The sequence below is a fragment of the Mustela erminea genome, chromosome 1 (genome assembly GCF_009829155.1).
Source record: "Mustela erminea isolate mMusErm1 chromosome 1, mMusErm1.Pri, whole genome shotgun sequence".
Taxonomy (NCBI): domain Eukaryota; kingdom Metazoa; phylum Chordata; class Mammalia; order Carnivora; family Mustelidae; genus Mustela; species Mustela erminea.
The window spans coordinates 19,681,094-19,702,987 of record NC_045614.1 but is presented as its reverse complement, the minus strand read 5'-3'; the positions used below and the strand labels follow the sequence as shown (position 1 = coordinate 19,702,987).

The window sequence follows — 21,894 nt, the reverse complement described above, 5'->3', positions numbered from 1 at the left end:
TATACTGCTGCTTTTTTGGTATCAATGCATGAATCATTATACCTGTAAACAAATACAAACTTTTTTCTTTTATTTATTTGCTTGAGAGAGAGAGAGAGTGAGAGAGAAAGCATGAGACAGGAGAGGCTCAGAGGGAAAAGGAGACTCCCTGCTGGGCAGGGAGCCCAATGCGGGACTGGATCCCGGGACTCCAGGATCAATACCTGGCTGAAGGCAGTCGCTTAACCAACGGAGCCACCCAGGCACCCACAAATTTCTTTTTCATTGAATCTTCTCATTAAAAAAAAAACATTTGATTATTTATCTATCTATCTATCTGCTTATTTTAAGATTTTATTTATTTGTCAAAGAGCAAGAGAACAAGCAGGGGAAACAGCAGGCAGAGGGAGAAGCAGGTTCCTCACTAAGCAGGGAGTCTGATGTGGGACTCGATCCCAGAACCCTGGGATCATGACTTGAGCCAAAGGCAGATGCTAAACCAACTGAGCCACCCATGTGTACCTACTTATTTATTTTAGAGAGTACATATGCGTGTGTGCACAAGCAAGGGGAAGGGCAGAGGGAAAAGAAGAGAGAAGTACACTGCCTGTTGAGCACAGAGGATTACGGGGTGCTCAATCTCACGACTCTAAGATCAGGACCTGAGTTGAAATCAAGTCAGACACCTAACCGACTAAGCCACACAGGTGCTCCAATCTTCATTTTTGATGTCTAATATCAGTAACATGTATAAACATCTATACTGTTTTTATCATGTAAGATAGTATCAAGGGGCCCCTGGGTGGCTCAGTTGGTTAAGTGTCTGCCTTCAGCTCAGGCCGTGATCCCAGGGTCCTGGGATCGAGTCCTGTATCAGGCTCTTTGCTCAGTGGGGTGCCTGCTTCTCCCTCTCCCTCTGCTGCTCCCCCTGCTTGTGTTCTCTCTCTCTTCTGACAAATAAAATCTTAAAAATAAAAAAAAGACAGTACTGATATAGGTACTAACAATTAATTCATTTTGTTAACTGACAATGTAATTGTATGGTATTGATTAAAAAACATTACAGGGGCACCTGGGTGGGTCAGTGGGTTAAGCCTCTACCTTCAGCTCAGGTCATGATCTCAGGGTCCTGAGATCAAGCCCCAAGTTGGGCTCTGCTCAGTAGAGAGCCTGCTTCCCACTCTCTCTCTGCCTACTTGTGATCTCTCTCTGTCAAATAAATAAAATCTTAAAAAATAAAAATATAAAAATTATAGTACTGTAAATGAATTTTCTTTGTGATTTTAGTAACATTTTCTTTTCTCTAGTTTATTATAAGAATATAGTATGTACTACACACAACATAAAAATATGTATTGACTGTTTATCTTACCTATAAGGCTTCTGGTCAACAGTAAACTATTAGTAGTTAAGTTTGGGGGAGTCAAAACTTATACACAGATTTTCAATAGTACACGGAGCCAGCACCCCAACCCACCACGTTGCTCAAGAATCAACTGCATATGCTGTTTATGTATAACTGTATAAGCTGTCTATGCTTCAAGAGACTCACTTGAGATCCAAAGACACAAATAGGTTGAAAGTGAAAAGATGGAAAACATATTCCATGCAAATAGTAACCAAATGAAAGCTGGGGAGCTAGATTAATATCAGACAAAACAGACTCTGAATCCAAAGTTTATGAAAGACAAAGGAAGACATTATATATTAAAAGGTTCAAGGATGCCTTCAGTTGGTTAAGCGACTGCCTTCGGCTCAGGTCATGATCCTAGAGTCCCAGAATCAAGTCCCACACTGGGCTCCCTGTTTGGCAGGGAGTCTGCTTCTCCCGCCGATCTCTCTCATGTTCTCTCTCTTTCTCTCTCAAATAAATAAATAAATCTTTTTAAAAATATATAGATAGATAAAAGGTTTGAAATAATATAGCAAGAAGATAAAATAATCATAAATATTAAGCATAGAACACTCTCAAAATACATGGAACAAAAACTGGAAACATGTGAAGAGAAAAATAAACCGTTCTCTAATAGTTGGAGACTTGAAACTCCACTTTCCATAACAGATAAGTCAACCAAACAGAATAAATGGAAATAGAGAACACAATAAACCAACTAGACCTAACAGACACATAGGAACACTCTACACATACGAACACTGCTACACAGTAGTAGAATCACATCTCAAGTGCACCTGGGCTAGTCTCCAGAATGGACCACTGATTAAACCACAAACATGTCTCAATAGATATAAAAAGAGAGATACTATGTAAGTATCTTCTCCAACCAACAGGGATAAGGTTAAAAGTCATAACATAAGGAAAACTAATATTCACAAAATTTGAAGTGCATTACCCAACTTTCCAGTTCCTCTTCTAGGAATTCATTCTCTAGAAACTTACAGTGTTAGGTGACACGTTTACAAACATGCACCGTACAGCACTGTTTGTAATAGCAAGATTATAAAATCTAAATATACATCAGCATAGTATACTGCACTACTGAAAGGCCATGCAATTCGCAAAAAAACGAGGGAGCTATGTGAACTGATCAAGAATAAACTATCTGTACGAAATACTATTTATAGTATCATCCCATCGGCGCAAAACAGAGAAGAATACAGGCATGCCTTGGAGACACTGCAAGTTTGGTTCCAGACTACCACAAAAAAGTGAGTGAAATGAATTTTCTGGTTTCCCAGTGCATATACATGTTTACACTATACGGTAGTTTATTAAGTTGCAGTAACATTTATCTAAACATACAATGCACGTACCTTAATTAAAAAATACTTTATTGTTAAAAATCGCTAACTATTAACTATCATCTGTGCTTTTAGCAAATTGTAATCACTGAACACAGATCACATAACAAATACGGTAACAATAAAAAGTCTGAAATATTCTGAGAATGTGATACAGAGATACAAAGCAAGCAAATGCTCTTGGAAAATGGCACTGACAGACTTGCTCAACCCAGGGTAGCCACAAACCGTCTTCAATCTGTAAAAAAATGCAGTATCTGCAAAAAAAACCAAACCAAACAAACAAAAAAAAACACACACAAAAAAACCCCACTCCTGTAAATATAACAAAGCTAGGGGACTCACACTTCTTTATTTTAAAACTTACTACAAAGTTACAGTAATTAGGAGAGTGTGGCAGACCAATGTTAGAGGGGCCTGCCACCTAAACTGCCCAGATTCCACCTCCAACACATGCTACACCAATCAGTAAAAGAAAAGGACCCTTTGGTGAGTTTGAAAGACTAGCAGAAGAAACTACTGCAGGTACAGATCTGGATGAGTAGCAAATAGTCAAATGAAAATTTTGAAGATTGGGCGCCTGGGTGGCTCAGTGGGTTAAGCCGCTGCCTTCGGCTCAGGTCATGATCTCAGGGTCCTGGGATCGAGTCCCGCATCGGGCTCCCTGCTCAGCAGAGAGCCTGCTTCCCTCTCTCTCTCTCTGCCTGCCTCTCTGCCTACTTGTGATCTCTCTCTGTCAAATAAATAAATAAAATCTTTAAAAAAAAAAATAAAAAAAAAAAAGAAAATTTTGAAGATTGAAGTGAAAAATGGTTCCATGTACATAGCTGTTGAACAGGGGTCAGCTGCTTTAGAAGATGGTACGCATTATACTAAACTATAGGCTACACTCCTAGTGACACACTTATGTTGAACTCTGCAGCCACACTACTCTAGAATCTAAACAATGGTTTCCTAGAAGCTGATCAGTGAGTTTGGCAAAAAAGAACCCCCACTGCAGGTCAGTACTCTTTATGGTTGGAACAATGATGGTAGCTGATTGTTTTCGTGCCTCTTCCATCTTTCATTCTTCATTAATAAAGCATTTTTTCAGAGGTGCCTGAGAGGCTCAGTTAGTTGAGCATTCGACTCAATTTCAGCTCATGTCGTAACCTGAGAGTCATGAGATGGAGCCCTATGTTGGGCTCCATGCTCAGCAGAGGGTCTGCTTGAGAATGTCTCTCTCTCCCTCTCCCTCTGCCCCCACTCCTGCTTACCTGTGTGCGCAGTCTCTATCTCAAATAAACCTTTTTAAAAAAAGAATAAATAAGTGATCTGAAGGGGCACATGCACCCGAATGTTTATAGCAGCAAGGTCTACAATAGCCAAACTATGGAAAGAACCTAGATGTCCATCAACAGATGAATGGATAATGATCATTTGCAACGACGTGGATGGAACTAGAGGGTATCATGCTTAGCGAAATAAGTCAAATGGAGAAAGACAACTATCATATGATCTCCCTGATATGAGGAAGTGGAGATACAACATGGGGGGGTTAAGGAGGTAGGAGAAGAATAAATAAAACAAGATGGGAGTGGGAGGGAGACAAACCATAAGGGACTCTTAATTTCACAAAACAAACTGAGGGTTGCTGGGGGGAGGGAGATTGGGAGAAGGGGGTGGGGTTATGGACATTGGGGAGGGTATGTGCTATGGTGAGTGCTGTGAAGTGTGTAAACCCTGGCGATTCACAGACCTGTACCCCTGGGGATAAAAATATATTATATGTTTATAAAAACTTTAAATAAATAAATAAAAGTATTCTTGGCAAACACTTCCACTCTGGTCCATCTTGCAAAGGTCCAAGAATTTTACCTCTAACCACATAATTTGAATACCCAGGGCCATCCTTTTTAATCATGACTTTAGTTCCAAAAGCCAGCAGAGCAGAACCAGGGGTCCTATTCTATCTGCAGAATACAGCAGCTTGATCCTGCTCCAAACACTCTCATTTTTCAAAGTATATGCTTTGAGCCCCCACAGGACACTCGGTTAAGAACATCGAGGGAGCATCAACAGGCAAAGGTTGATTTGAGCACTTACCAAGTAAGATCCACCTCTGAGGTTTTAGACAGTAGCAACTTTAATATGCACTGTGGGTATCAGCAGCTGCTGGCAGCATCCTTGTCCCTTGCAAAATTTCCATTAAAAGATTTTAGGTGGGGCGCCTGGGTGGCTCAGTGGGTTAAGCCGCTGCCTTCGGCTCAGGTCATGATCTCAGGGTCCTGGGATCGAGTCCCGCATCAGGTTCTCTGCTCAGCAGGGAGCCTGTTTCCTCCTCTCTCTCTCTCTGCCTGCCTCTCTGCCTACTTGTGATCTCTCTCTGTCAAATAAATAAATAAAATCTTAAAAAAAAAAAAAAAAAAGATTTTAGGTGTATTGGTTCCAATTACAGGGCCTCTAAAGAGTCCTTAGATTTGGACATCCCTAGATGTGGCATCTGTTTCCCAGGCTCCCTCTCCAGAACCATATCCTGATTCCTTTTTATTTTTAATTTTTAATTTTATTTATTTATTTGGCAGACAGAGATCACAAGTAGGCAGAGAGGCAGGCAGAAAGATGGGGGAAGCAGGCTCCCTGCTGAGCAGAGAGCCTGATGTGGGATCATGACCTGAGCTGAAGGCAGAGGCTTTAACCCACTGAGCCACCCAGGCGCCCCTCCTGATTCCTTTTCGATGGTACTTGCTTGCCCTCCATCATACCATACTTAAAAGCTGATTAAAATGGATCAGACATAAACGTAGAAGCTCAAACTACAAAACTTCTAAAAGAAAATATAGGAGAAAATCTTCTTGAGCTTTTTGTCAGCAAAGTCTTCTATAAAAGATTCAAAAGCATGAACCATTAAAATAAATAAATAAATAAAATTAAAAACCTATTCTTCAGGGGCACCTGGGTGGCTCAGTGGATTGGGCCGCTGCCCTCGGCTCAGGTTATGATCCCAGGGTCCTGGATCGAGTTCCGCATCGGGCTCTCTGTTCAGCGGGGAGCCTGCTTCCCCCTCTCCCCACCCCTGCCTGACTCTCTGCCTACTAGTGATCTTTCTCTCTCTGTCAAATAAATAAAATCTTAAAAAAACAAAACAAAACCAAAAAAACCTGTTCTTCAAAAGACATTGTTTAAAAAATGAATAGGCAAACTATGGAATAAGAGTAAATATTTGTAACACACATCTGACAAATACTTACTATTACTAGTCACAAGGAAAACAGATTAAAACCACAATGGGATACTAATACCCACCCAGTAGAACTGCTAAAATTAAAAAGACTTCTTAAAGCAAATACACAAGGATTTTCAGCAATTAGAACTCACACACTGCTGGAAAGAATGCAAGATGGTACAACCACTTTAGAAACTGGTCTGAGGGCGCCTGGGTGGCTCAGTGGGTTAAGCCGCTGCCTTCGGCTCAGGTCATGATCTCGGGGTCCTGGGATCGAGTCCCGCATCGGGCTCTCTGCTCAGCAGGGAGCCTGCTTCCTCCTCTCTCTCTCTGCCTGCCTCTCTGCCTACTTGTGATCTCTCTCTGTCAAATAAATAAATAAATCTTAAAAAAAAAAAAAAACTGGTCTGACATCACTATTCTATGACTCAGCAATTTCACTTCTAAGTATTGCCGGGCGCGGTGGCGCGCGCCTGTAGTCCCAGCTACTCGGGAGGCTGAGGCAGGAGGATCGCTTGAGCCCAGGAGTTCTGGGCTGTAGTGCGCTATGCCGATCGGGTGTCCGCACTAAGTTCGGCATCAATATGGTGACCTCCCGGGAGCGGCGGACCACCAGGTTGCCTAAGGAGGGGTGAACCGGCCCAGGTCGGAAACGGAGCAGGTCACTTCTAAGTATTTACCTAAGACAAATGAAAACTTGTACAAAAATGTTCGTAACAGCTTTATTCATAATAGCTTAAAAAAATGGAACCAACCCAAAGATCCTTCCAAAGGAGATGAAATAAACATATAGCTTGGTGTTTTGAGGATTTCTATCCTTGCAGTAGTACACTTTAGTTAGATTTCAAATGGAGAGATCCCTTTTTGGTAAAGTGGAGAGAAGGATGAGTAAGAAAGGGGAGGTGGAAAAGGAGAATCAACAAAATCCATTCTTTTTTTTTTTTTTTTTTAAGATTTTATTTATTTGACAAAGAGAGGGAACACAAGCAGGGAGAGTGGGAGAGGGAGAAGCAGGCTTCCCACTGAGCAGGGAGCCTGATATGGGGGTCAATCCCAGGACCCTGGGATCATGACCTGAGCCAAAGGCAGACAACTTTGAGGACTGAGCCATCCAGGCACCCCAAGATCCATTCTTTTTTAATTTTTTTTTTTAAGATTTTATTTATTTATTTGACAGAGAGAAATTACAAGTAGATGGAGAGGCAGGCAGAGAGAGAGAGAGAGGGGGAAGCAGGCTCCCCGCCGAGCAGAGAGCCCGATGCGGGACCCGATCCCAGGACCCTGAGATCATGACCTGAGCCAAAGGCAGCGGCTCAACCCACTGAGCCACCCAGGCGCCCCCCATTCTTTTTTAAAAATTATTTTTGGCGGGACGCCTGGGTGGCTCAGTTGGTTAAGCAGCTGCCTTCGGCTCAGGTCATGATCCCAGCGTCCTGGGATCGAGTCCCACATCGGGCTCCGAGCCTGCTTCTCCCTCTGACTCTGCCTTCCACTCTGTCTGCCTGTGCTCGCTCTCACTCTCTCTCTCTCTTACAAATAAATAAATAAAATCTTTAAAAAAAAAAAAAAAATTATTTTTGGGGACATCTGGGTGAGCTCAGTCAGTTGAGCATCCAACTCTTGATTTCGGCTCAGATCATGATCTCAGGGTTCTGGGATCAAGGCTCTGCACTCAATGTGGAGTCTGCTTGTTCCTCTTCCTCTGCTCCTCCCATCACTCTCTTTCTCTCTCTCAAATAAATACATACTTTTTAAAAAATTATTTTTAGAAATTATTATATAAAAAATTTACCATTTTAACCATATTTAAGTGTATAGTTCAGTGGCATTAAATATGTTCATGTTACATAACCATCATCCCCATCCATCCACAGAACTTCTTTCTTCTTGCAAAACTGAAAATTTGTACTCATTCAACAGTAGTTCCTCGTTTCCCTCTCAACGGTCCTCAGCAACCACCATTCTGTTTTCTGTCTCTATGATTCTGACTACTCTATGTACTTCAAAGTACTAGTGGAACCATTTAATATTTGACCTTTTGTGATTGGCTTATTTCACTTAGCGTAATATCTTCGAGGTTCAGCCACATTGCAGCATCTATTAGAATTTCATTACTTTTTTTAAACACACACACACACACACACACATACACACACACACACTTCTTTTTCCCCTAAAGAGGGAGAGAGGGGGATGGGAAGGGCAGAGGGAGAGAATCTCAAGCAGGCTCCATGCCCAGTGTGGAACCCAATGCAGGGCTCAACCTCACAACCCTGTGATCATACATGAGCTGAGCTGAAATCAAGAGTTGATTGCTTAAATGACTGAGCCACCCAGAAGCCCCAGAATTTCATTACTTTTTAAGGCTGAATAATATCGCATTGTATATATACACCACATTTTGTTTATCCCTTCAATCACTGATGGGACAATGGACACCTGGGTTACTTCCATCTTTTGGCCACTTCGAATAACGAACCTGGATGTACAAGTATCTCTTTCAAACTCAGTTTTCAGTTCTTTTGGACATATACCCAAATGTGGAATTGCAGCTTTAGGGGTGCCTGAGGGACTTAGTCAGTTAAGCATCTGCCCTTCAGCTCCGGTCATGATCCCAGGGTCCTAGGATCGAGCCCCGAATCAGGCTCCCTGCTCAGTAAGGAACCAGTTTCTCCCCCTCTCTCTGCCTGCCACTCCCCTTGCTCGTGTTGTATTAAATAGATAAATTTAAAAATCTTAAAAAAAAAAAAAAAAGTGGAATTGCTGGCTCACATGGTAATTCTATTTTTAATTTATGAGGAATCACCATACTGTTTTCTACCAGTTTCTCCATTCTACATTCCTAGCAATAGGGCACAAAGGTTCTGTCATGGACTGAATTGTGCCCCCTCATCCCATTCGTATGCTAAACTCCTAACCCCAATGGGTTTGTACGTGAAGAGAGGGCTTTTAAGGACATAAAGTTAAAAGAGGTCTTCTTTTTTGCGGGGGGGGGAAGGCAGCTATGCTCACCACTATACCACCAACGCAGATTTTTTTTTTTAAGATTTTATTTATTCATTTGACAGACAGAGATCACAGGTAGGCAAAGAAGCAGGCAAAAAGACAGGAAGGGAAGCAGGCTTCCCGCCAAGAAGAGAGCCCGACTTGGGGCTCGATCCCAGGACCCTGGGATCATGACCTGAGCCGAAGGCAGAGGCTTTAACCCACTGAGCCACCAGGCGCCCCTAAAAGAGGTCTTAAGAGTGGGACACTAATCCAGTAAGTCTGGTGTCAGAGGAAGAGACAATGGGAATGCATGCACAGAGGAAAGTTTGTGTGCAGACACAGCAAGAAGGCAGTCTTCTTCTGCAAGCCAAGGAGAAAGGCCTTACCAACACCCAACCCTGCTGATGCCTTGATCTTAGAATTTAGCCTCCAGAGCAAGAGAAAATAAATTTCTGTTATTTAAGTCACCTCATCCGTGGTATGCTGTTATAGCAGTCCTAGGAAAATAATACAAGTTTCAATTTCATCCACACCATCTTGTTATTTTGTTTTGGAGGTGTTTTGTTGTTGTTCTGATAATCATCACCCTAATGGGTGTGAAGTGGCATTTCTCTGTCATTTTGATTTGCATTTCCCTAATCATTCATGATGATGAACCTCTTTCCAGGACTTATTGGCCATATGTATAACCTTCTTTAGAGAAATAACTATAGAAGTCCTTTGCCCATTTTTGAATCAGGTTGTATTTTTGTTGTTGAGTTTAGAACCTTACTATATATTCTGGATATTATATCAGATATGTGATTTACAAATATCTTCTCCAATTCTGTGGGGTACGTTTTTACTCTGTTCACAGTGTTCTTTGGTGAAGGAAAGTTTTTCATTTTGATGAAGTCTAATTTGTCTATTTTTCCTTTTGCTGACTATGTCTTTGGTGTCATACCCAGGAGATCATTTCCAAATCCAATGTATTTATGGTTTTAGGTTTTTTTTTTTTTTTAAGATTTTATTTACTAATTTGAGAGAGAGCGCACAAGCAGGGGGGAGAGGAAGAGAGAGAAGTAGATGCCCGGCTGAGCCAGAAGCCCAACACGGGGCTTGATCCTAGGACCAGGAGATCACGACCCAAGCCGAAGGCAGGCACTTAACCATCTAAGTGGACACCCAGGTGCCCCTAGTTCTTATATGTAGAAGCAAGATTCATTCTTAGAAGAATATTTATGGAAGGTGAAGTTTTGCACACTCATTCCTTTAAATCCATATGCAAGGAAGCCTGGGTGGCTCAGTCAGTTGAGCACTGGACTCTTGATTTTGGCTCAGGTCATGATCTCCGGGTTGTGAGACTGAGCCCCATGTCAGGCTCCACACTCAGTGCAGTCTGCCTCTCTCCCTCCATCTCCCTCTGCCCCTCCCCCTGCTCATGCCTTCTCTTTCTCTCTATAAAATGAATAAATCTTTAAAAAGGGGGCACCTGGGTGGCTCAGTGGGTTAAAACGTCTGCCTTCAGTTCGGGTCATGATCCCAGAGTCCTGGGATCGAGCCCCACATCGGGCTCTCTGCCCAGCAGGGAGCCTGCCTCCCCCCTCTCTGCCTGCCTCTCTGCCTACTTGTAATCTCTATCTATCAAATAAATAAATAAAATCTTAAAAAAAAAAAAACTTTAAAAATATACATATACATATGCCTGCATTCTCCCTGGGATGATTTTGTGTACCCACAGGTTGAAGACTGTAGTTTGAAGAACCTGCACTTATACTTCTCTATCACTCAACTTCTTTTTTTGCCCATATTCCCATTCTGTAGACTGCTGCTTTTTTGCTTATAAACACTCAAGTCTTTCTCATGCAAAAATACACACACACACACACACACACACACAAATACAAAACCTTTAAATATATATATGGTTTTTTTTTTAAGAGAGAGACACAGTGAGAGAGGTAACACAAGTAGGGGGATGGGGGGAGCGAGAAGCAGACCTCCAGCCAAGCAGGAAGCTGGATGTAGGGCTCAATCCCAAGACCCCGGCATCACAACATGAGTCGAAGGCAGACCCCTAACTACTGAGCCACCCAGGCACCCCACCTTTAAATATTATTTAAATAAATGTCCACCAAATACTGCTAACCCCCAAGGCTCTACACTGTTTCCTAACACTATTCTTTTTTTTTTTTTTTTGTAATTAACATATAATGTATTATTTGCTTCAGGGGTACAGGTCTGTGAATCATCAGTCTTAAACACAGTTCACAGCACTCACCATAGCACATACCCTCCCCAATATCCATAACCCAGCCACCACCCTATCCCTCCTCCCCCCAGCCCCCAGCAATCCTCAGTTTGTTTCCTGAGATGACAAGTCTCTTATGGTTTGTCTCCCTCCCCAGTCCCATCTTGTTCCATTTTTTCCCTCCCTACCCCCCATAACCTGCCTCTCAAATTCCTCATTCAGACACATTATATGATAATTGTCTTTCCTGGATTGACTTATTTCGCCTTAGCACTATTCTTGATCCACATGCCACCCCCAGGTGCTATGTACCCACCACCCCACATTCTTTTTTTTTTTTTAAAGATTTTGTTTATCACAAACAGGCAGCAGGCAGGCAGAGAGAGGAAGGGAAGCAGGCTCCCTGCTGAGCAGAGAGCCCGATGTGGGGCTCGATCCCAGGACCCTGGAATCATGACCTGAGCCAAAGGCAGATGCTTTAACCCACTGAGCCACCCAGGAGCCCCCCTCACCCCCCGAATTCTAATACCCAATGTGATGATATTGGGAGGTGGGGGCCTTGAGAGGTAACTGGGTCATGAGAGTGGAGCACTTATGAATGGGATTAGTGCCCTTGTAAGAAAAGACAAAAAAAGAAGATTTGTCTCTCAGCCAAATAAAGACACAGTAAGAAGGCAGCAGTCTGCAAATCAAAAGGATTTTCACCTGGACCAAATCAGAAGGAACCCTGACCTTGAACTTCCCTGCCTCCAGAACTATGAGGAATAAATTTTTACTGTTCAAGTCACCCAGTCCATGTTACTTTGTTATGGCGGCCAAAGCTGACTAGACATGAGGAATTGCATCTATTCCCAATTTAATCACAGTAACTGCCATCTCTACAATGATAATTTCCACATCTCTATCTTCCTCTTAGATTTCCCCTGTAAAGTCCAAATTGCCTGCCAGAAATCACCACTTGGCTATCTCACAGGAATCTCAAAGTCATGTACAAATTAGACTTAATACTGCAGGAAGACATTTAAATACTTCATTAGAGCTGCTTTTTCTTTTTTTCTTTTTTTTTTTTTTTTAAAGATTTTATTTATTTATTTGACAGACAGAGATCACATACAGGCAGAGAGGCAGGCAGAGAGAAAGGAGGAAGCAGGCTCCCCAATGAGCAGAGAGCCCGATGCGGGGCTCGATCCCAGGACCCTGAGATCATGACCTGAGCCGAAGGCAGAGGCTTTAACCCACTGAGCCACCCAGGCGCCCCTAGAGCTGCTTTTTCTTATAACAGAAATTTCCCAGGGCACCTGCGTGGCTCAGTCGGTTAAGTGTCTGCCTTTGGCTCAGGTCATGATCTCGGGGTCCTGGGACTGAGCCCCACATCAGGCTCCCTGCTCAATGGGTAGCCTGCTTCTCCCTCTCCCGCTCCCTCTGCTTGTGCACACACACGCTCTCTAATGAATAAATAAATATTTGTAATAAAGAAAGAAATAGAAATTCCCCAGGGTTTAAATATTTTTATATCCTGATTCCTAATAGCAGCAAATTAGTCAGGCTCCTAATTCAAGAGTGAGTTTTGTAAGCCAGTACAGTGTAGGAGAAAAGGCCTAAAAGTGCTGTCTCTGGACATATTCTGCTTAGGTCAAGAGATGGATTGCCTGAAGGTAAAACTTGTTTCTGCCACACCACAGGACCTTAAGCAAGTATTTAACTAAATGCTTCAGTTTACTTATATGTAAAATCAGTATAAAGTTAATGTCTACTTCATACAGTTATCAGAAACGGAATGAAAATGCAAATCTATTAAAACAGTGGCCAATAAGTAAAATGCTCAATAAATGTTACCTATTACTACTTTAAGAGTTTATTTCAAAAATCACTGAGATTTGGAATGCATTCCCATTGAGGTAGTCTGATTTGGCTAAATGACGGACATTAAAAATCTGATCTTCCAATTAGATTATATGACATTTTATAAATTAAGTCTGCTGCTCTAAAGTGTATATATATATAAAGCAAACATACAATATATATTATGCCAAAAAATACATCCTTTGCGGCCATTTACGATAGAAATGTTAAAGCACTAACACTGACTTAAAAATGTGTAAGGTGGCTGGGCGCCTGGGTGGCTCAGTGGGTTAAGCCGCTGCCTTCGGCTTAGGTCATGATCTCAGAGTCCTGGGATCGAGTCCCGCATCGGGCTCTCTGCTCAGCAGAGAGCCTGCTTCCCTCTCTCTCTCTGCCTGCCTCTCCATCTACTTGTGATTTCTCTCTGTCAAATAAATAAATAAAATCTTTTAAAAAAAAAAAATGTGTAAGGTGGGGAGCCTGGGTGGATCGGAGGGTTAAGTCTCTGCCTTCGGCTCAGGTCATGATCTCAAGGTCTGGGGATCAAGCCCTGCATCGCAGGGAACCTGCTTCTCCCTCTCTCTGCTTGCTTCTCTGCCTACTTGTGATCTCTGTCAAACAAATAAATAAAACCTTAAAAAAAAATATGTAAATGGTAGTAAGTTTTTCAAAATTTTAGCAGGAATTTTTTTTAAATTTTATGTGGTCCAAGAATAAAAGGATTTCAAGACCACATGTTTTTTTTTTGCTTTGTTTTATTTTTTAAGATTTTATTTATTTGACAAAGAGAGAGAGAGAGCATACAAGCAGGGAGAGTGGCAGAGAGAGGGAGAAGCAGACTCCCCACTGAGCAGGGAGCCTGATGCAGGACTGGATCCCAGGACCCTGGGGATCATGACCTGAGCCACCCGGGCACCGCATAGTGCATGTGTTTTAGAGTCAGAATGCCCAGTTTGAACCAGAACTCCAGTTTTCTTTTTTTAAGAAAGATTTTAGGGGTGCCTGGGTGGCTCAGTGGGTTGGGCCGCTGCCTTCGGCTCAGGTCATAATCTCCGGGTCCTGGGATCGAGTCCCGCATCGGGCTCTCTGCTCAGTAGGGAGCCTGCTTCCTCCTCTCTCTCTCTGCCTGCCTCTCTGCCTACTTGTGATCTCTCTCTGTCAAATAAATAAATAAAATATTAAAGAAAAAAAAAAAAGAAAGATTTTATTTATTTATTTGACAGAGAGAGAGAGAGAACTCGGGAGGGAAAGCAAGAGCGAGCACAGCAGAGGGAGCAGCAGGCAGAGGGAGAGGATGAGGGAGAAGCAGACCCACCAAGCAGAGTGCCCAATGAGGAGGGCTTGATCCCAGGACTGGGATCATTACCTGAGCCGAAGGCAGACACGTAATGACTGGGCCACCCAGGTGCCCCAGAACTCCAGTTTGCACCTCTGAGAAATTATTTAACTTCTATATATCTCAAAGCTCTCCTATGTTATAGGAATAATGGTACCTACCTCATACGATTACTATCAGGAGTAAATGAGATCATGCATAAGAAGCAATCATATTCATAGCCCCATTGTTCATAATAGCCCCAAACTGGAAATAATCCAAATGTCCATCCATAAGTGAATGGCTGAACTAAAAGAAATACACCATAAAAAAAAAAAAAAATGCCACAACATGGATGAACCTCAAAAAAGCATTGCAAGTGAAAGAAGCCAGACACAAATGAAAGAATTGTATAATTCCAATTATATGAAATTTCTAGAAAACATAAAACTACAGAGATACGAAGCAAATCAGCAGATACTAGGACTTGCAGTTGGAGAAGTGGGGATAAACAACAAACAGGAAGTAAGGAATGTTTTGAGGTGCTGGAAATCTAAATCTGAACAGTAGTAATGGTTACATCAAAATGAACACTTACAATGAAGGAATTTTATGATATGCAAACTACATCTCCAAAAAAAGTTTTAAAGAATTTTATTTTTTTAATATTTTATTTATTTATTTGACAGAGAGAGAAAAAGAGATCACAAGTAGCCAGAGAGGCACGCAGAGAGGGAGAGGAGGAAGCAGGCTCCCTGCTGAGCAGAGAGCCCAATGTGAGGCTCGATCCCAGGACCCTGGGATATGACCCAAACTGAAAGCAGAGGTTTTAACCCATTGAGCCACCCAGGAACCCCAAAAGTTTTAAAGAATTTTAAAACAATGTAACAAATACTATTACAACTACTACTATGCTCAGATTTTTTTTTTTAAGATTTTATTTATTTATTTGACAGACAGAGATCACAACTAGGCAGAGAGGCAGGCATAGAGAGAGGGGGAAGCAGGCTCTGCGCTGAGCAGAGAGCCCAATGCGGGGCTCGATCCCAGGACTCTGGGATCATGACCTGAGCTGAAGACAGAGGCTTTAACCCACTGAGCCACGCAAGTGCCCCATGCTCAGATTTTTAAAATCATAATAGTATTAAGCTGGAAAGGACATTCCTGAGTAGGTCTAATCCTACTCTCCAAAATGAGAGTAATAAAGACAAGCATAGCCGAATGCTGACTCTACCACAGTTAAGCACTCTCATTTATTCATTGCAAGTCCTTTGTAAGGTAAACTCAGTTACTATTCCCACTTTATAGACCACGCAACCGAGGCTCAAACAGGTTGAGATTTGACCCAAAACAATATAACTAATATGAGAAAAAGCCAACATGCAAACTCAAGACGGTCTGAGTCTAAAGCCAATGCTTAGAAAAAAACCCATCCTGAAATTCATATGGAATTTCAAAAGACTCTGAATAGCCAAAACAATCTTGAAAAAGAACATAGTTGGAGGAGACACACTTCCTGATTTCAACTTACTACAAAGCTACAGTTATCAAAACCGTGTGGTATTGGTATAAGGACAAACATACAGATCAGTGGAATAGAGAAACCAGAACTAAATTCTTACATATATGGTCAGGATATTTTCAACAAGGGTATCAAGATTATCAAGGGGAAAAGACATACTTTTCAACAAATGCTCATAGGAAAACTGGATATCCAAGTGCAGAAGAGTGAAGTGGGACCTTTACCTAACACCACACACCAAAATTATCTCAAAATGCATCAAAGACCTAAATGTAAGTGCTAAACTATGAAACGCTTACAATAATAGGGGGAAAGCTTCACGCATTAGATTTGACAATGATCTCTTGGCGATGACACCAAAGGCACAGTCAACAAAAGAAAAGCAGGCAAATTAGATTTCATCAAAATGGAAAACTCTCCTGCATCAAAGACCACTATAAATAGAGTAAAAAAGCACCCCATAGACTGGAAGAAAATATTTACAAATCACATATCTGATAAAAGGTTAATATACAGAATAGGCACATGCCCATGTTCACAGCAGCATGACTGACAATAGCCAAAAGGTGGAAACAACACAGTTGTCTACCAACAAATGAAGAAATAAACAAAATGTGACCTATTCACACCAATGGAATATTTATTCAGCCGTAAAAGAGAATGAGTATGTCAATTACATCTCAATTTTTAAAATATACTTTTTGTAATTTTTAAAAAAGGAATGAAGTTTGGGGCGTCTGGCTGGCTCAGTTAAAGAGTGATCAACTCTTGATCTTGGGTTTGTAAGTTTGAGCCTCATGATGGGTGTAAAGATAAACAAACTTAAAAAAAGAAAAAAAGGAATGAAGTTTGGATACCTGCTACGACATTACTGAGCCATGAAAACATTATGGTAAGTGAAACATAAAGGGACAAATATCGTATGACTTCACTTATATGGGATACCTAAAACAGGCAAATTCAGAGGGATTTAAAGTCACCAGGGGCTAAATGGAAGGAACAATGAGAGTCACTTGCTTAATGGATAGAGTTTCTGTTCAGGGTGATGAAAAAGTTTTGGAAATAGTGGTCACGGTTGCACCACACTGTGTATGTAACTAATGCACTGAATTTTACACTTAAAAGTGGCTTGGGGTGTCTGGCTGGCTTAATTGGAAGTGTGGCTTTTGATCTCCTGGTAATGAGTTACAGCCCATGATGGGTGTAAAGATTCCTTAAATAAACAAACTTAAAAAAAAATAAAAAGAAACCGTTTAAATAGCGAATTTTGTTACAACATATGTAACAAAATACATTTACCACAACCTTGTAAAGAAATTAGCAATGTAATATATAAAAAGCATTGAATTATACACTTTAAATGGTTAACTGTATGGCATATGAATTATGAATTATATCTCAACAAAGCTGCTTTAAAAAAAGACAACCGTGGTGGCTAACATTTATGAACACCTTCTGCACACCTGGCACTGTTCTAAGGGCATTACATATACCTCACAACAACCTTATTTCACATATGAGGAAACTTAAGTAAGGTAATTTATCCAATGTCACTGAATTAGTGGAGGAGTGAAGGATTCAAAACCTATCTGATTCCAGAGCTCCCCCAGTTACCCACTCTGCTATTCTGAGTCCCACACCATGAAAGGACGGTTATAAAATGCATTCAACAGATGCCCCATTAACTAAGTGAATGAAATGAAGACGGTATTGTGGGAGTGTGGTGGAAAAATTAATTCTAAGTACTTGGTATATGGCTAAAAAAAGTCCATCAAGGAATGATTTATAATCTTTAAGATTTCAGAACCTTCCCATAGTTTTAATTTTAATACAACCCTGAATCTGATCATTAACAGCAGTTTATACATTTAAACACTGGCACAATTCTATAACCTTGCTCAAGTATCTGCAATAAGAGAGTTCATTTAGTAACATGCACTCATCTCCCCCACCCAGGCCTTCACAAGTCTCTTCAGAAAGGCTAGAAACAACCCAGGATCCTAAAGGCAACAAAAATAAACCCAACTCTGGTAACAGAATTCTATCAAGAAGGGTGCTACAGATGTCCAGAAAAGAGACCTAGTACCTTTCCTATAGGTTAAATACCTAGTTAGATGCCAAGGTTCATGTCCAACTTGTCTGTGTTTCACCGAAACAGTAACACGCCATTAGTTACTTTATACATTGCCAGTCCTTCGGTCATCCATCAGTTCTTCATACCTCTCCCTACAGTCCTCACAAGTTGGCTGATGTTGACATTATCAACTATTCACACTGGTGGCATTACTCAACAGAAAGTTGAAGACTAATAAACCTAGGGTACAATCCAGAGTTCAGAAAATGAACTAAGTGACCAAGCGCATCAGAGTCTACTGAACTCCTTCACTTATATCCAGCAACTCTGACCCTCACATGCAAAACCTGGAATATGCCAAAAAAAAAAACAAAAAACAAAAAAAAACACCGTTACTCTTAAAAAGTTTTGGTACCTTACATGCACCTTTTTATTTTAAAAAATGCGCTCCTAGGGTTGAATCCAGCAGTACATCAATACTAAAGTTAGGAGAAAAACACAGATTTACAACGCCAAAAGGAATCTGAAGAGTATATACGAAAAAACATCCCTCCTCTCACATTCTCCCAACGGGCGCAGAACCCACCAGACCACTCCCCCGCCTCCAGGTTCTACAGCCCCGCGTGCCGGGCTCCGAGCTCTCGCACCCTGTAGTCCGGCCGAGCTCACCCGTGTCTAGCCAGGTCTAAAGACGAGGCTACGTGCTAGGCACAAGAAGGCCTCCCTCTCGAGCGATGCCTCAGAACTGGATCACATTCCTGCAAAAGCAGGAAAAAAAGGAAGAAAGGGCCGACCTGCGGCCCCGCAAACCAGAAACACCAAACCGTAACCACGCGCCAACCCCCTACCCCGCAGCCGACAGCCCCGAGGCTGGACCGGTAATTCTACCACCGCACCGGGCCCCGCCCCGGGTCCGCGACCGTTCCGGGGCGTTCCTCCCGAGGGCGGCGCCTGCCTCACCACACCGCCACTTGGCTCTCTTCTTCCCGAGCGAGGCCGCGGCCGTCCCGCGACACCGAAGCCGCAGCTTCCAGGCCTCGCGGACCCGCGACTTCTATAGCGGCCTGGCAAGCTGGCTCTTTACCCGCAGGCTCCGGCACGCCCTCTCTACTGCCCCAGGCCCTTACCGAGGCAGCGCGGCCTCCGCGGCCCGCTCCTCCTAATCCTCAGCCGCCGCCACCGACCCAGCGTCGCGGAGACCGGAACTTCCTCCGCGCCGGGCCGCTGCCTCCACAAAGGCGCCGCGCCGCCGCCTTCAGCGCTCGGCCCGCCGGGAGATAGAGTACAGCAGCGGTCGCGCCGACTCCACTCCCGCCGTCCCTCGCGCGTGTTGGGGCGGGGCTACCTACGGGGGCGAGGCGTGAGGGCACGCTACTCGGCGGCGTCCAATGGGAGGGCGTGCTTCCCCAGGTTCGCGGGGCCTGCTGGGGGTTGTGGTTTAGACCCTGGTTCGTCTTCCTGTGCTCTTTGGAATTTACAAGATTTGCCGTCTGTCTGCAGTTGGCTTGGACTCTCCGAGTTTTGCTCTCCTCCAGGAGCGCATATCAACCCTTGGTCGGCCTAGTTCGAGGACGCCTTCTTTCCCGTCATTGTGAAGGCAAAGGAAGGGAGACTTCTCAGGCCTAAGCCTTCCGGAGAAATGGTTGTCGGACCACACCAGCGCCTGACTCTTGACCCCTTCAGTCCAGGAGCTTAGCCATTTTTGCCCAAGACCCGAGGATAGGTGCGAGAGAAGCTCTTGAATTAGGGAAGAAGTAATCAGAGAGGCTCGTCCCCTTTTTACTCTGAGGGGGTTTCAAGTTAGGCATCCCCTGCTCAAGAATATCGAGCAAATACCACCTATGTTAAAGGTTCAGTGGTCCTACCTATGAGGGCAAATCCACCCACCTTCCACAGGCCTTGCTAGATCTCAAGCAATAAATCTGGCCAAGGGTGACCTATGAGGTCTCAGAACTGGAAGGCTATCTGCAAATCTCCCAGTCTAGCAGAAATGCTTTCAGTTTGCAGCTCACTTCCGGAATCTCCTTACGTTAATCTTCAAATGGCAAGGTCCAAGCTTCCAGATGGGTTATCTACACTGTTAATATGCTTGCTGGTTCCGGCCACCTGGTGTTTCTATAAGAAAGGTAACCTGATTTTGTAGCCTAAATTCAACATCATGGGATCAAAGGAATCTGCTGCAAGAAAAGCCTATAAAGCATTCTAAAGTAAAGCAATTCTTATCTGCAGAGAAAGAAGGTATTTGGGTTAAGTAGTCTTTAAAATTATCTTCCCACTTTTCAGACATCTTGTCTGGAAGTCATTCCTTCATTTGAGAACTATATGAAGGGCCTGTGTGTGCCAGGCACTGTATCAGGTGCTGGGGATACAGGAACAAACAAAGCTGATAGAATTTGCTGCCCTGCTGGATATGGGTGTGGGGTAGTTTTTGGAGGAGGACAAAAAACTAAACAAGATATACAATCTCTGCTGAAATGAGTTTGGTTTCTGTAAAAAGGAAGATGGAAAGTCACTGGAGGGCTCTAAATAGAATAATACCATAACTTCAGGTCCATGTTATACCATCCCTCTGGCTGCTGTGTGGAAATAGGCTAAAGGTAGGAAGGGCAGAAGCCATGCAGCCAATTAGGAGTCTGTTGCAATAATGCAACCACAGAAGGATGGTACTTGTACCTGTGTGGTAACAGTAGAAACGGGAGGTTGGGATGAGGGCAGAGAGGGAAGAATGTGGGCAAAGCAGTTTTGGTAGGAAAAACAGGAGCTCAGTTTGCGGTAGGTTGAATTTTTGGTGCATTGTATTCAAGTGAGACATGGAATTGGTAGTTGGATACATCAGTCTGGAATTCAGGGTAAAAGGTTAGTGTTAGAGATGCAAATCTGGGAGGTACAAGCATATTGCTGGTGCCAGTATCTGAAGCCATGGACTTAGATGAGGTAACCAAAGGGTGACCAAGGAAATAAGGGAGTGAGTGTAGACAGGAGAGCAGAGTTCCAACCCTGAGCCAGGGGACACACCAGCACTAAGAAGTTTCGAGGAAGAGAAGGAACAGCTAGCTACACGGAACTGTGGGTACTTTGACTTTGCTTCCCAAACTGAACCATTGTTCGTGGATCTCTCCCTTATCAGATAGTACTTTGTCCTCTTCTGAAGAGATTAATGGTATTAAGGAACTAATTATTGTTGCCTTATACCCAGTCTCCTTGGGTAATAATAATTGCTGCTCTTTATCAAACTATATGGCTGGCATTGTGCTGGCACTTCCTTATCTCATTTAATTTTAATAATAATCATATGAGGAAGCCCCTTTTCTAGTTAAGGAAACCAAAGACCAGAAAAATTAAGTTATTGCCACAGCTGGAAAGTATAAGGTGGGGGATTCCAACCCAGGTCAGTCCTAGTCCAAGGTTTATGTCCCTGACTACTTTCCCCTTTTCCTTAAGGTTATTATTGAAGGTTTTCAGAAGAAGCATAAGGAATTTCCTTTCTTTTTTTTCTAAACTTACAAGTACCCACAGTCCTTGTAAGTTTGTTTGTACTGCCTAAGAGCAGGGAAAATGAGCTATTTAGAAGAGATGATCTGAGCAACACCTTCACCTGGAATGGGATTTACAAGGTCTAGCCGGGGAGATGTATCCATTTTCAGCCCCTAAATCCTTACAGGGGAGGACTCAGCAAAGAGAACGACCATGTCCTGTCTGTTGCTCCTGTTGCCTTGGTCTCCTTTGGGGCCATGGCTCTCCAGCATGGAAAGTAGGATTTGATGAGATGTTAAAATGAGAGACAGGAACCAGGAGAGACACAGGTGATACAACACCATAGATAAGATTTCCCAGCAGAGCAGAAAACCCAGCTGCCTTACCAGGAGCTGCCAAGTAAGAAAGGCAGGAAGAAAAACTTCGGATTTTCCAGGGAAGGATTGATGTTCTTATTATTAGCTCGAAATATTTCCTGGGGTGATCTCAGGGTCCTGAGATTGAG

At 42.8% G+C, this 21,894-nt stretch overlaps 1 protein-coding gene across 4 annotated transcripts in view; it reads right to left on the bottom strand.

Annotated features, from left to right (window-relative positions):
* Positions 1-19,246, bottom strand: part of RBM6 (RNA binding motif protein 6) — a 107,179-nt gene extending 87,933 nt beyond the window's left edge. The window contains exon 1 of one of the 4 annotated variants that reach the window (XR_004280470.1): positions 19,043-19,245. The gene's annotated coding sequence lies outside the window, so the exon portion shown is untranslated. Of the gene's footprint in view, positions 1-19,042 lie in introns of all 4 variants that reach the window. The other 3 variants (XM_032320268.1, XM_032320247.1, XM_032320238.1) reach the window with 3 other exon arrangements.
* Positions 19,247-21,894: the final 2,648 nt, after the last annotated feature.